The following is a 16,030-nucleotide window of genomic DNA, read 5'->3' on the forward strand; positions in this document are numbered from 1 at the left end:
GGAAAATTACAAGTCTGGGCCCTATTTCCTATACTCATAAATAGTTAAAACTCCAAAGATCATAGAAAATAGTATTGAACACATGTCCATTTGCTGAAATGAGCTCAGTGCTTTAGTTAGAAAACTGCTGTGAAATACAAAATCACATTTTTTGGCAAACTCAACTAATTATTATTCATAGCACTCATGCAGAATTAAACTTGAATTAAATAAGTGTTTTACTTTTTAATGAACAAAAATGGACTTTAAATATATATTCACAAGAGTAAATATATATGCCTTCTGCTTTAATACTTCAGTAGAACTGTGATCTCATCAATCTGTGTATTCCCTTCAGCAGTGCCAATTGCAACCTGCCCATGCCTTCTCATTCTTTGCTAATCTTGCCCATGTCCCTCCACCAGTCCTTTGTAGGGGATCCACCCAGTATGCTGGGGGCCTTCACTAGATCTTTCAAACTGGAGCAATACTTGGACTTCCTTACTCTTGCTCCATGACTAACTTACTTCATTTGTGCATCTCCTGGATCATCATCTTTGGTATAATTCCTTTCATGCCAGTTATTCTCTTATTCCTTCATGCCAGTTTACTTCTGCCCTGCAGAGGTCTCTCAAAGGCCCCTTTAGGCCACCCATAATTTTGATTTTTTTAATGATTATGTTGTTTCATTATTCCTGACCATGATTCCATAGCAGAATTGGAATTCGTCAACAAAGACCTATGATTATATCAGTGTGTGATTGGCCTCTACCCACACAAATAACTTAAAATCTTATATAATTGTCTGAGTCTCAATGAAAGTACATGAACATGATCAAATAGCTAGCAAATATCAGAAGGAAGTAAACAAGCATTTGTTAATAATAATTAACATTTATATGGACTTAACTATAATCCAGGTACTGTGCCAAGCACTTTACAAAGATGATTACATTTGATCCTCACAAAATCCCTAAAAGGAAGGTGCTGTTATTATCTCCATTATAGTTGAGAAAACTAAGGAAGACATGTTAAAGTATTTGCCCAGAGTCATACAGCTAGTGTCTGAATTCGAATTTGGACCCACATTGGGTCTTCCTGACTCTAGGTCCAGCTCTCTATCTACTGTGCCTCCTTGTTGCTTATAGGAGGTTTTCAACCCAAATCTTACTGACTTGCAGTAATTCCCCCTCTATGGGTCTTGACCTCTAAAGTACCTTCTGCCTCTAAACCAATAAACCTGTGAGTTTACAAATTGCCAGATTTTCTCTTCCCACTTGGAGAATATTGGAATTACAAAGAAGGAGTTTTAGTTTTGAGAAGGTTCAGAGGAATTGTCAAAAGTACTGCATACCCAAATACAATTCCCACTCTTTCTCCTACTGAGTTTTCTAATTAGTTAATATTACACAAAGCATAAAACAAAAAAAGCTAGAGATGCTCACCAAAGGTGGTTACTTCTCTCACTGAAAGTTGAACACAGAGTCCATACAGAAAATACTGTTCTTTGGAGGAAAAGGGGTTCCCTGAAATTTTCCAGAAGCTCCTGTTTGGCTATGACATTGTGCAGATTGCGCCATATCCCAGAATACTATGAGATGCTAAATGAGATTACCCAACTATACAAGAGTTTGGTCCAACACTTCACATGGGAAAATATAAGTGAATGCCTGTTGTTCAAAATGAAATTGAACAAGTAGCTCATTTGTGCTGGTTCGTTGGTATGTCAGATAGCCATGGGGAATGGATATTGAACTGGTTATTGAGCTGTTTATTGAATTGAATATCTATGTCAATTACAGGAAAATGAAGAGCAGTGAAATGTGACTGGTAAAAGACAAATATGGACGCTATCTGAACACCGTTTATGCATTGCTTTACCATCTACAAAGCACTAGGAATAACTGGTGCTATCTTATTTGACAAACTGAGGTGAAGTTCTTAAATACATATAAATGTAGTTCTTACACATTGGTACAACTATTACTTTTGGAATTTTGGCAGGCACATTTCAATCTGACCAATGTAAACATGGTTGGCAAATATTGTATCTAAAGAAAACAAATTCAGGGAGGCAGCATAGAGGCAGTATCTGTCACAAAAAGACCTTGCCCAGGAAAGAGAGATTGAAACATTTAGAACTTCATTTCCTATGAGGAAAAGAAAGGAACGTGTATTACTAGTTACCAAAATGTTTCATTCCCATCCCTAGACATAGATAAAAGAGAACAAAGAAACTATTTAAAATGCAAAACACCAGTGAAGTAAGACAAAACAAAGCAATCCAAGGAAAATTTATTGTGGGTAGAATTCCTCCCTTTGAAGACTGTCTTTTAGAAGTGCTCATGTGATTTAAATAGTCAGATTTCTTTATAATATATGAATTATGAACATGAAGTCTACTGTTCTTTAGTTATGAAATTAGAAGTAAACAAATGAAATATGAAATAAGATCTTTGTTTTTTTTCCTTATTGATGGACATACAGCTAGGCTTCATCCAATGATGAAAACTGTAATTTCATCAGTCATTAATCCCTCACTTGCAGAACACAACCCCAACCTGGCTGTAAGAAGTTCTTCATAAATTGCCATGCTTGGAAATCTAAGAGAATTCAATTTTGCATGCATTTAAAACTGTCTTGAATTTTAGGACTAGTAACAAATTAGTATATGTTTATACATGCATACGCACATACTGTGTTTCCCCGATAATAAGACAGTCTTATTAAATTTTTTGGAAAGAAAAACACCAGAGGGCTTATTTTCAGGGGAGGGCTTATGTTGTCCTGCCTCAGCTCTCCTCCGTGGCACTGCTCTCAATGGCGCCAGCAAGCAAATCACTGGGGAAGAACAGGATGACGGGCTCACTGCTGCAGCTCTGATTGGATGCAGCTCGGAGCGCGGCGTGCGTTTCATGGGGGGGGGGGGCGGTGCATACAGAGGGTACCGTAATGTAGCGTGTAGCGCAGGGGATCACCTTCACTACAGTAGCAATCTCAATAGGGCTTATTTTCGGGGGAGGGCTTATTTTAGAGGAATCTTACATAGTAAGGGGAGGGCTTATTTTTGGGATAGGTCTTATTATCGGGGAAACACGGTACATGCTTACATACATGTGTATTTGTATATATGTGATGCACATACACACAAAGAAAAAAATGCATTCTGTTTAATCCCTAAAATTTTTTACTCTCAGGGAGAAAAAAAACGAAGCAGCAACAGGCACTTTTCAGACTGCGCCTCAGGTTTGTCTTTGATAGTGATCTCATGCACGACCGGTCTCACAACTTAGCCAGAAGTGGCTTAGTCAAGGGAAAGCTGGGTTGAGTGATATGCTGATGACTAAATAAATCTATCACATAATAATTGACTTTTGGTTTGTGGGTTGGTTTTCAGAAGTAGGAATGGAGGTGGGGAGCCTAGTAGGAATAGGGAGAGAAGGTGATTAAAGTAAGGGTGAATATTTACCTCTGGGTATCCATCACTCATCTCCATTGTAATCCATTGAAAGTGAATTGAGATTCTACTATATGCTAGGTATTGTAAAGAGTGGGGGTGGGGGTACAAAAAAAAAAAGAAACAGTATCTGCTTTTTCATTAGTTTACCTATCAAAAGCTTCCAAGGGCTGACTGCTATAGAGCCAATGATTTTGTTAGGCAAGGAACCTGATTGATTAGAATTAAGAACTTTACAGGTTTTGTTTACTTCAAAGATCCCTGATTTTGCTTAAAGGGCTACTCTCTCCAAGGATGGAGATTGAAATCACTTTCCTCTCAGGAAGATAAATTGCACATCTGCAGTAGCCAAAAAATTCATCACTGGGTAACCCAACTATTATTGATGAGTTTTTCCTTAATTTAGGGAGATAAGGGTCCTCAGAATGATATTTGAAGCTTTCCCAGCTTAGTATGTCTTACTAGAATTTTTGTTGGCATAACTTTCAAGAAAGCAGAGTTGCCTCTATAGGATGATGAGATATCATAGCAAGAATTTAGTAGAAGGAATCCAGCTACAAAATGATATGTAAATTACTTGGAATGAGCAATATTTTTGACTTTTTTTTCACTGAATAGTTACTTTGGTCTGCTGACACTAGACTGGCTTAGCACATCTGGCCTTGATGGCAAAGAAATGGATTGAGCATGTTTCTTCATTTTTAATTAGTTTTCTGTTGAATGCTGGACTTCACATCCTGTACCTGTGCTTTATTGCTCTCTTTTGTTGTGTTTCACATTCCATGGTTTTCAAGGAAATGTGTAAAAATTGCAGTTCTTAGCACATTTCAATGACTCTGTGTGTGTGTGTGTGTGTGTGTGTGTGTGAAAGCTAAGTGTTTCAGAGAACATTTGAACCCACAATGAAACAAGATCAGTCTCACCAAAGAACAAAGGAAAATGCAGCTGAGAATGAGAAATGATGTCAAACTCTGACAAACTATTGCTGTGAAAAAGCCTAATTAATCTTGGCAAAAATGTCAGACCTTCAGAGTTGCCTGGCAACTGCTGGGATTGCTGCTGTGGGTTGTGAGCTGATTGAAATTAGAAGAACAGCAAGAAGACCAGTTTAAAAAAAAATAGGATGGGTAATATTGTTGTGAAAAACAAACAAACAAAAAAAACAAAACAAGAACTCAAGCACATGTCATCAGTAAGAAAATACAAAGCCTGACATACTGAAGATTAGAATAAGATATATGTATATAGGGGCAGCTAGGTGGTGCAGTGAATAGAGCACCAGCCCTGGAGTCAGGAGGACCTGAGTTCAAATCTGGCCTCAGACACTTAACACAAAACTAGCCATGTAACCTTGGGCAAGTCATTTAACCCCAATTGCCTTCCCCTCCCCCCTCCAAAAAGCAAAAAAATAAGATATGTGTATATATATCTATATCTATAACATATATAGAGAGATATAGATACATATGTATATATATATTTTTTTACTATGAAAGTTACTTTTTTATTCATAGTTATACTAAACTTGTTAGAATTTCAGGTGAACCAAAGGATCTGGTATCTCCAGACTATGAAAATCTGCCAGAATAGAAAGAAAAATTCCATTTAAAATAGTTGTAAACAATATAAAATACTTGGAAGTCTACCAGCCCAGGAATTATACGGATGCAATTACAAAATATTTTTCACACAAATAAAGTCAGATCTAAACAATTGGAAAAATATCAATTGCTCATGGGTAGGCTGAGTCAATATAATAAAAATGGCAATTCTACTTAATTTATTTATTCATTGCCATACCAATCAAACTACCAAAAATATTTATAGAATTAGAAGAAATAACAACAAAATTCATCTGGAAGACCAAAAGGTCAAGAATATCAAGGGAACTAAAGAAAAAAATACAAAGGAAGGTGGTCTAAAAATACCAGATTTGAAATGATATTATAAAGTAGTAATCATCAAAACAATCTGGTATTAGCTAAGAAATAGAGTGGTAGGTCAGTGGAATAGATTAGATGCACAAGATACAGTAATAAATGACCATAGTAAACTAGTGTTTGATAAACCCAAAGACCCCAGCCTTTGGGACAAAAACTGCTGGGAAAATTAGAAAACAGTGTGGTAGAAACTAGATATAGGCCAACCTCACACCATCTTCCAAGAAAAGGTCAAAATGCATATGTAATTTACACACAAAGGGTGATACTGTAAGCAAATTAGGAAAGCATGGAATAGTTTACATGTCAGATCTATGTCAGAGAAAAATTTATGACTAAAGAAGATATAGGGGCAGCTAGATGGCACATTGAATAGAGCACTGGCCCTGGAGTCAGGAAGACCTGAGTTCAAATCCAGCCTTAGATGCTTGACATACTTACTAGCCATGTGACTGGACAAGTCACTTAACCCCATTTGCCCTCCAAAAAACAACAACAAAAAAAAAACCAAAACAAAACTCTGAGGTACCACCTTACACCTGTCAGACTGGCTAATATGACCAAAAAAGTAAAATGATAAATGTTGGAGAGAATGTGAGAAAATTGAGACACGAATGCATGTTGGTGGAGCTGTGACCCAACCATTCTAGGGAGTGATTTGGAACTATGCCCAGAGGGTTATAAAACTGTGCACTCTTTGATCCAGCAATACTATTACAAGGTCTGTAGCCCAAAGAGGTCATAAAAAAGGGGAAAAGGACCTACATATGCAAAAGTATTTATTTATAATAGCCTTTTTTGTGGTGGCAAAATATTCGAAATTAAGGGGATGCTCACCAATTGGGGAATGGCTGAACAAACTGTGGTATATGAATGCAATGGAACACTATTATGCAGTAAGAAATGATGAACAGGCAGGTTTCAGAAAAACCTGGAAAGACTTGTATGAACTGAAATGAGCAGAACCAGGAAAGCACTGTACACAATATCAGCAACATTGTGTGATGATCAACTATGAATGACAGCTCTTCTCAGCAACACAATGATCTAAGGCAAGTACAAAGTACTCAGGAAGGAAAATGCTATCCATATCCAGATAAAGAACTGATGGGCTCTGAATGCAGATCAAAGAGCATTTTTTCCCCACTTTATTATTTTTGTGTGTTTTTTTCCTTTTTGATATTTCTTCTTTCATAATTGTTACTAATATGGAAATACAGAAAAATTTGCAACTCAAAGTCTTGTAAAAATGAATGCTAAAAGTTGTCTTGACATGAAACCAAGGTAGAATAGTACAACGCAACCTTGTACCATGCCACATGTTACATGGAAATTTTTATTGAATGTCTCTCATATCAGGGATGCTCTGCCTCCTCATCTTTGTCTCCTGGTTTTCTTTACCTCCCCGCTAAAATCGCCCTTTCCTGATCCCTCATAATAGTAGTGCTTTCTTTCTGTTGATTATTTTCAATTAATCTTGTATATAACTTTTTGCTTAGCTGAAGAGTTGAAAATCATTCCTTACTGAGATGGCATGTATTGGATGTACAGATTTTATACACATATACTATATATACATACACACATAATTATACATGTACATACATGTAAACACACACATATTGCCATTGACCTTCTCTCACCATAGCAGGAAATATCCATAACATGGATATTATACTTGACCCTTTGTTTTGAAGAGGATCAATGACATCGCAGGTGATGTCTTGATTTGTACATGAATTGAATTTAAGTGAGGCCGACTAGCACAAAATTGTTAGCCTTATTCTTTCCTCCAGAGTCATTGAAGTTGAGGGGCAGGACACAAATCAAGATGACTAGCTATGGCCTAGTGGATGACATTGGTATCTTTGATTTCTGACCAAGCTCTAATCACTCCACAGAGCCTGCTTCAGCTGCCTTCATGGCCTTTGGGACAAATTGTTCTCATCCAACCCATTCTTCCAGTGAAGGCTTCACATGCTTGGGGTAAACTCAACAACAGGTTTGAGGCCTGTTGGTTACACTCAAACTGGTTTAGCCCATCTGCTGAGATGGTTTTACTGGAGTGTAGCTGCTGTGCATGCTACAGTGTCTTGGAGTCACAAATGATGTGGCCACAGGTTGGATGAAAGTTGGACAATGACCAGCCCTGAAAAGGGCTGAGCAAGCTCTAATACCAGAGGTGCTAGTGTCATCCTGAATACCCCATACACCCAAGTCCATTCAATAAGCATTTCAATAAGCACTTATTAAGTACCTACTATATGCCAAGCATTGTGCTGAAAGCTGGGGATGTAAGGAAAGACAAAAGACAGTCCCTGCTTTTAAGGAACCCACAGTCTAACAGGCCAGAGACAACATGTAAACAACTATGTACATAGAAAAAAAATAGGATTAACTGGTGATAATCTAATGAGGATTAGTAACAAAACCACAAAAGGGCACCACAAAAGGCTTCTTGCAGGTATGATTTTAACTACAGATTTACTATGTATTTCCTATATTGTAATAGGTGAAGATGTTTTTGTAAATGACTTTCTTGGTTTTCACTTTCCTACGGTGTTATCAACAAGCATTAAGTGAGTACCTACTATGTGTCAGGCACTGTGTTAAGAGCTGGTGGTACAGAGAAAGGCAAAAAACAGTTGCTACTCTCAAGGAGCCATGACTGTAACAACATGCAAGCAAGATATACGTGGGACAAATAGGAGATAATCAACAGAGGAAAGATACTCATGCTAAGAGGGACCAGGAAAGGCCTCCCAAACAAAGTGGGGCCTTAGCTGGGACTTGAGGAAGCCAGGGAATCCATAAGGGCAGAGATGAAGAGGGAGAGAATTCTGGGCATAAGGGACAGTCAGTGAAAAAGCCCATAGTCAAGAGTTGGAGTGTTATACCAGGAATAGTAATGAGGCTGCAGAATAGATTTGCTCTTATATAATAAGCAGCATTTAGGATCTGATAATAATAGCTTTATGACTATAAAGCACTTCACATATATTTCTTCTTTTGATTCTTTTACAATGGCCCTGTGAGCTAGGTGGAATAGGTTTCATTTATCCTCTACTTTGTAGCTAAGGAAACTGAAGCTCAGAGAGGTAAAGTGACTTGAGGAAGGTCATAGAGCAAGGGTGGATGACAAGACCTGTATACGCACAAGTTCTTTTCACATTTTATACCTATTGTGAAAATTCTCTTATGTCGGTAGCTAGAAGTTTTCTTGGAATCTAACATTTAGGAAGAGAAGTTCAGACTTAAGTATAGCTAGAGCCAAGGTTCCAGTCCGGATCTCCCAACTTTTCATCTCTTCCTACTATGCAGTTCTCCCCTTCCTTTTCATTGATTTTTTGTTTGCCAGTAGCATTTGCTTTTGAGTCAGAATTGCTAGACCATCAGCTTAATTAGGCAAGTTCCTTACTATCTAAAAACTTACTATAACAGGGTACAAATGTGTGTAGCATCTACCACAACTGTACCTAAAGGCAGGAGACACAAATTTTTAAAAGTGGGAGAAATTTTTTTCTTTTGCACTTGAGAACAATGAATGTTACAGGCTAGGGCTTAATGTAGTGGCAACCACACTGGTCCCCAGGATGGCTGATAGCATGGGTTCTTAGATCTGCTTCACTAGGAAAAGATAGCTGTTCAAGGGATCAACAGTCTTTTTAATTACATTCATAAGTTCAGGGGAAAGTCAGCTCCGTGAACTTCAGAGAAAACCTAAACAAAGAAAATACAGAGAAAATACAAGCAGAGAAATAAAGAATAACAGACAGGGCTTCTAACTGTCTGAGAAATTAGCACAGATCAACGGATCCAACTGTCTGACCAAGGCAATACATACATAGTTACCAGAGAGAGAAGCACTAACAGCTGGGTTTTTCAAAGCCAGGGGCTCCTTAACAGCTACTCAGAGTTTCATCTGATCAAATCATAAGAACACTCTTCCAATGAGTGAGCCCCAAAGCAAAAAGCTAACGTCAGAGTATATATAAACTTCTTCAGGATCAGAGGGCATCACAACCCTCACAACCCACTGCCTAATTACAAAGTAACAAAAGATGTGGGCATGTATCAGCAAGTACCCTAGCATACCCAGGATGGCTGCCAACACAGGTTCTTAGATCTGCTTCTCCAAAGGAAAGCAACTCAAAATGGGTTAACAATCTTACTGTGTGTGTGCGTGTGTGTGTGGGGGAGCAGGTAATGTGGTTTCTCAGAGACTATCTGCTAAAGTATGTGAAGCCTTAGGCCTCAGTTAGGTGACCTTGGGGGAAAAAACGAAACTCTAGAAATCCCCTTGTTAACCCACCTACCAAATAAGGGAATGTTAACAGAACAGCCAATCAATTTAAAAGATTACTGAGGAAGGGGAGGGTTGCGATTTTCAGCTATATAACCCACCTGCCAAATAAGGGAATGTTAACAGAACAGCCAATCAATTTAAAAGATTACATGAGGAAGGGGAGGGTTGCGGTTTTCAGCTATATAACCCAGCTTTGGCTTCTGTACAGCGGCCTCCTCTCCCTGGATTTATTTTCCAGTGACTGGACTGCCCACTTCTTGAGAGATTCTAACAAAACTTTCTACCTTCACTTTGAGAGGTCTCCGAGTAGTCAATTTGGGTTAGGGTCTCTGTACCCCACACATTACTTTAATCAAACAAACATATATCATTTACCTAGTTCAGAGGAAAAAGTCATCACCCTGAACTTCAGAGAATACAAACAAGTTACAAGCAGACAGAAAGAGATCAGCAGACAGAGCTTCCCACTGTCTGACCATTACATCCATACCTAGTCAGTTACCAGAGAGGGAAGCACCAACATCTGGGTTTTCAAAGCCAGGGGGCTCAATGGCTGCCCAGGGTCTCATCTGTCCATATCACACAATACTTCTCAAAGTGAGCCCCAAAGCAAAACCTCCCATCAGGGTATATATAGCCTTCTTCTGGGTCAGAGACCATCACAACCCTTGTGATCCACTGCCCAATCACAAAGTAACAAAGCGTGGGTGTTCCTGAAGAACAAGCATCCCACCACAGGCTCCAGGTGACCACATTCAGCCCGTTAGGGGGCAGAGCATATTTTGAAATCAGAGAATGTTCTCAGAGTCATCTAAGCCTATCAAAGGGCCTAGGGGCAGGGAAGATCTTCAGAGTTCCATCCCATAACAGGGCATTCCTGAAAAACAAGGGTCCCCTAATCAGGCTTCCCTTAATGGACTCCACATTATGTCCCATTAACATTATACTTAGGCAGAGAGTTTTTCTGTCTTGAAACTTAATTTGGAGCATTAGTAAATTCATATTAGATACCTACTGTGTGCCAGGCACCATGCTAAGTGCTAGGGATACAGATAAGAAAAATACAGTCCCTGCCCTCAAGGAGCTTACAATCTAATGGGGAAATACAAACATACAAAAAGTTTGAAAGTGAAGGGTGGGGAGAGCAGGGATAGGGGTAGTGGAGTGGAGTGTGAGGGTAGCATCTTGTTCTGTTGAGCTGAAACTATTACCTATGAGGCACTGTACCTCCAGAAGGGCCTCATTAGCTCTGTGCATCATCAAGAGAGCTGGGTAATTGTATCTAGAGTTGCTTGCAGGAGGTCAGCCGTATAGATGGGGAGGAGAAAAAAGAGAATCAAGAAAAAGAAAGGGAGTGTGAAACTGGAAGAGGAGAGAAAAAGCAAAAAGGAAAAAATGCATTGAGTGTGACTGAGTAATAGATTACTGCCCTTTGTTTCAGGTATGAATGAGTAGCTTTAGGGACATAGATTGCTTGGCACTCCGAAATGCCAATTTTGAGAAATATCTGTGCAGGACCAGAAGTCAGGACGCCTGGTTTCTAGTCTCAGTTCTGCCTTTGACTAGCTATGGAATCCTTACTCAAGTTAGTCAATGACACGAGAGAGAGATGATGATGTTACTTACTCTTTATGGCTCCCAGGATCATTTCAAGGATAAAATGGGATATCAGATGCGCCACGGATTGTAAACACAACATAATGTGTTTTTGTTTGTTCTTTTTGTCCACTTTGAATCCTCAGAACTTGTTCAGGTAAACTTATATACTATGCCATGTCACTGGCGTTTGGGTCTCCAACTCTGTGTCACCCTGGTAACAAACCAATTATTTTTCTTCAGAGGACACCTAGAGCTCTCACCTATTGGATACCTCCAGCCATAGGTAACTAAAGCAATCGTTTAAATATTGGGATATCCCAGTGTCTGTAAATAAATGACTTCTAGCAATTAGCTGAGTCAAATAATCTGCAAAGTTGTTCTGACTCGTTTTTTCCTATTGTGATAAAACTAATCTGTTCTATGTTTCTTTTTCAAGGACAGCTGCAGTCCCGTGTGCTGCCCCCATGCTTGCTTCAAGAACAGACAACTTTGTGGTTTTCATTCCATCCAGCACTCATCAGCGTAAGCACTGAGGCAGAAACAGTTGATACCATATACGTGCTTATTGAGAACCACTTAAGGTAAGCATTCTGGGAAACTTGGAAGCCAGGAAGAGCCATAAGCATTTCTTGATTTAAAAGGTTACATTAATGTTAGCAGTTTAAAATACTTGATTGTTTTCTATGGATTTCACCACCTGAGGCAATAAACATATAAGCTTGTTTTGAGACGATTAACTTTGCAACTAAAAATGGTGTTGAAATATTTTTCCTCTTGTACTCAGGTGCTAACATTTTTTTAAGTGTTGAAATAAATGCTGCAGGAATAATAGAGTTGAAGAAGTGAAAAAAGAGCTGCTAGAAAGTTAGCTGAAGGATCCAGAATTGGGAACTCCTCTCTGATCATAGAATTGTAGAATGGTCACGGACCTTGGAGGTCAGGAAGTACAAGACAGTCATTTTACCAATGAGGAAAAGTAAGGTTGAGGGATGTTAAGGGACAAATCCAAGAACCAGAGCTAGACACCTAATCTCTAGGCTCCCAGTTAAGTGCTGTCTTATCTCTACCATACTGCTTGGAAGAAATTAGTCAGCAATAAAGATCAAGGACTCCTGACTAATCCAAAGGGAACTTGGAACTGCTCTGCTGTAGTGAAGATTAGTTTTTACTAATTTATGGAATTATAACATCTTAAAGCTGGAAGAGACCTTAGAGATCATCTAATCCAATCTTCTCATTTGGCAGAGGGAAAATTGAGGCCTTGAGAAGTGAAGCAATTCACTTGGGGTCATATGTAAAAAGTCCGGAGAAAACTTTAATTCAGGTCTCTTGACTGACTATAGAAGCCTCAGTTTGAGATCCTCATGCCTTCAAATACATAGAGGCAAACCTCATTCATTTGGGTTTCATGAATTTAGAATCTCTAATTATTTTGATAGTAAATGGAATGCAAGTTATTGTTTATTTATGAATAACAATAATACTGGTAGTAGTAGAAGTGATATGGCAGAGAAAAATGTTTAAGACAAGACAATGAACTGAATTCAAGATGCCTCACTTTCTGGTTTAGACAAACTCATTTATCAACAATTGTATGTTCATCAAAATGAATCATTATTTATTCACTAAATAAATTCATTAGACTAGTTCCGGTTACTGGATGTATCTAAAAATAGCAAGTCTAAATTTTTAAGGAGTATGCATTTTTGTTGTTCAGTTGTAACTGACTCTTCCTGATCTCATTTGGGGTTTTCTTGGCAAAGATACTGGAGTGATTTGCCATTTCCTTCTACAGATCGTTTTACAGATGAGGAAACTGAGGCATACTGGGTTAAGTGACTTTCCCAGGGTCACACAGCTACTATGTGTCTGAGGCCAGACTTAAATTTGGAAAGATGAGTTTTCCTGACTGCGGGCTGGGTACTCTATCCACATCACCATCCAGCTGTGGCAGGAATATGCATAAGAATTGAGAATTAGAAGAGGGCTTTGAAATCATCTCATTTAAGATACTAGGATTGGGTTTAGTGGTCTCTAAATTCTACTTAGTTCTAATGTTCGAGGATTACTAAAAGATTCTAAACTTGAGATTATTTACTTATTCAGAGTGACCTCATCCTCAAGTTAGTGTCAATGAATGAAGTTTTACTAAGCTATTTTTAAAAATGGAATTCTCTTGTAAAAGACTTAAAACTGCTTTCAAATTGGGTGTAGAACTGAAGAACAAAGACTCTGTGTTGTCCTAAAAAAGTCACTTGCTGAGCTGAGGCTTTTAGAAGACTTTTGTTTGATAAGATAACTGTGTGCAGATTTGTATTTTTTTTCCCTTTTTTTTTTTTTTTTTTTTTTTAAAAAAAGCAGGCGGGATTCAGGTTTGTTAGGAAGGGAAGTGCCCTATCTGTCCTCTAATTACATCTATGATTTCTAGTTATAATTCTGTCCTTCACTAACAAATTGTTGGTAAAAGACTGTGGTCAAAGGAAGATCCTAGCTAAGATTAAAGGAACACTGTACCAGGAGCCTCACTGCCTGCATAAATGCTTTTCTTTTTGGGAACTTCTGAAAGGTTCTAAGACAGTGTAGTAAGTAGCGGGATTGTAGTCTTCATGGATGGAAGGGAGGCAGCCTTGTTTAGAGCATTTAGTACTTCAGATCTGGCTTCAGATACTACCTCTGGCACTTGCCAATCACTTAAATACCCTGAATCCCAGTTTCGTCATCTATAAAACTGAGTTAAAAAAAAACCACACATCATCTCTGCCTCAGGGTTGTCTGTGATGGGTCAAATGAGCTAATGTATGAAAAGAACTATGTACCTGTCAGTTATTCCTGTCCATACCAATGTAATCCTAGCTCTGCCTACATAACTACATACTATATAACTGGGTGATATCCCATAGGAATTTGATAGCACTACAGCGTGTCAGCCAGATGCTTCAAATCATCATTTAAAATGCATTCATTCAACAAACTTCCCTTCTATGCTCAGAGCCCTGTACTAGGCACTGGAACAGATACAAGGATTAGAAAAGACACGGCCGCTTTCCTCATGTAGTTAGTCACTGGGGGAATGACACAAAGACATGATTATTTTACACAATATTATATGATAAGTACAATGGAGAGTCGGGAGAAAGAAGATCATAACTAAGTCACGAAGGCACAGAATGTGGGGAAGGGTGAGATCAGGGTAGGCTTGCTGGAAGAGGTGACATTTTATTTGAACTTTAAAGGGCTGGTAGGAATTTGAATCTGAAGAGGAGGGAGTAGGGCATTGCAGGCCCCGGGAGCAGAATAGGTAGACGCATGAGGAAAAGTGGGTAGACGGGACATTGTCGGGGAGATAGGGAAGAGAATAGACAAGTTGACTGTTAAACACAGTAACTTAGAAAATTTTTTTATCTCAGACCTATGGTTCAACACATTTCACTGTAATCCATTATTTAAGTGATTTTTAAAAAAGACAAATAAGTTGTGAAGTTTTAGGAGGCATTTAGAATAAAGAAGAAGATTAGAAAATGAAAAGAAAGCAGAAGGTTGGTTTTTCACAGGGAGAAGTTAAGGATTTTGGGTGCATGCCCCACCTACCCCCCATCCTCTCTGTGAGTCCACTTTTGTTCTTAGACCTCTTCCCCTCCCTGTGACACCAGGGTATCTGCTCATTTCCTCTCCCCCAATTTCTCTCTCTCTCTCTCTCTCTCTCTCTCACACACACACACACACACACACACACTCTTCCCCCTCTTCTCTCTCTTTATTTCACACACACACACACACACACACACACACACACACACACACCCCACCCCACAACCTCCCCCCACACTTTTCCCTGCCTCCCCTTCTCTTCCCCTCCCATCCCTGCCTCTCACTCCTGCTCCAAGTCACAGAGCTCTGAGGCCCTCAAGAAGTGGTTGTGGGAGAATCATCAAAAGGACTGTGGTCCCACCACAGCAAGTGCACACCCCCAGCATGACAGAGATGGGACCATTACCAAACCCAGGGAAGGAATAATCAACTATTTTTAGGCACAAATAGAGTTGTAGCTGTTCAGAGCCTTGAAATAGAAATGAAGAATTTGAACAGAAGAGGAAGAGGTTGGGGAAAAGAGTGAAGGAAGGACAGAATGTGGAGTCATGAGAGGCCTGTGGTAAGCAAGGGATATTTTGCAAGGACTTTTTATTTTTTATTTTTAGCTGGTATGAAACTGAGCAGAAAAGCTAAGGTTATCAGAGAGAGAAATGAATACTGTGAATGTCTGTGAAGGAGAAATGGCAGATGTTTCTTACGTTTTGAAGGGTGATTGAAGAGAAAACTGGGCCCAGAATAGGGTGTTGACTGAAAAACACCCCCACGTCAAAGGAGGGGCGTTTGGGACAAGTTCCCTAGCTAGTTACACATAAACACATCTGCAGAGGGGCTATTGTGAAAGTATTTTGGGCAATCTATGTTCTGGTGATTACTCACTAGGTCTTAAATCAAAATGGAAGAACTGTTTGCAAATGTAATGGTTTATTCTTTTCACTAATAATAGCAACTCTGTAAGAGTTACATCTAAATACATGTCCTTGTACCAGTGGGTGGCATGTTTTTGGTGATCAGGAATATTAATCAATGATGAAGAATAAAATTATGGAGAAAATGGTATTGTCTAATTCTAAGGACATGATGCCATTATGAAAAGTATATGATGCTGTAAAGTGATCAAAGAAGGCGTCTCCCTCCCCAAGAACAGGCCTATTTGGCTTC

At 39.0% G+C, this 16,030-nt stretch overlaps 1 protein-coding gene across 6 annotated transcripts in view; it reads left to right on the forward strand.

The window, feature by feature from the left end:
• MRO (maestro) overlaps positions 1-16,030 on the forward strand; it is a 99,121-nt gene that overhangs the window by 63,524 nt on the left and 19,567 nt on the right. For 4 of the 6 annotated variants that reach the window (XM_069104151.1, XM_069104183.1, XM_069104184.1 and 1 more), the window contains exon 2: positions 11,718-11,862. The gene's annotated coding sequence lies outside the window, so the exon portion shown is untranslated. Of the gene's footprint in view, positions 1-11,440; positions 11,565-11,717; positions 11,863-15,295; positions 15,432-16,030 lie in introns of those variants that run through there. The other 2 variants (XM_069104171.1, XM_069104178.1) reach the window with 2 other exon arrangements.

The sequence above is a fragment of the Petaurus breviceps genome, unplaced genomic scaffold (genome assembly GCF_028583685.1).
Source record: "Petaurus breviceps papuanus isolate PSGF00001 unplaced genomic scaffold, PetGlider_PUasm1.0 131, whole genome shotgun sequence".
In the NCBI taxonomy this organism is placed as follows: domain Eukaryota; kingdom Metazoa; phylum Chordata; class Mammalia; order Diprotodontia; family Petauridae; genus Petaurus; species Petaurus breviceps.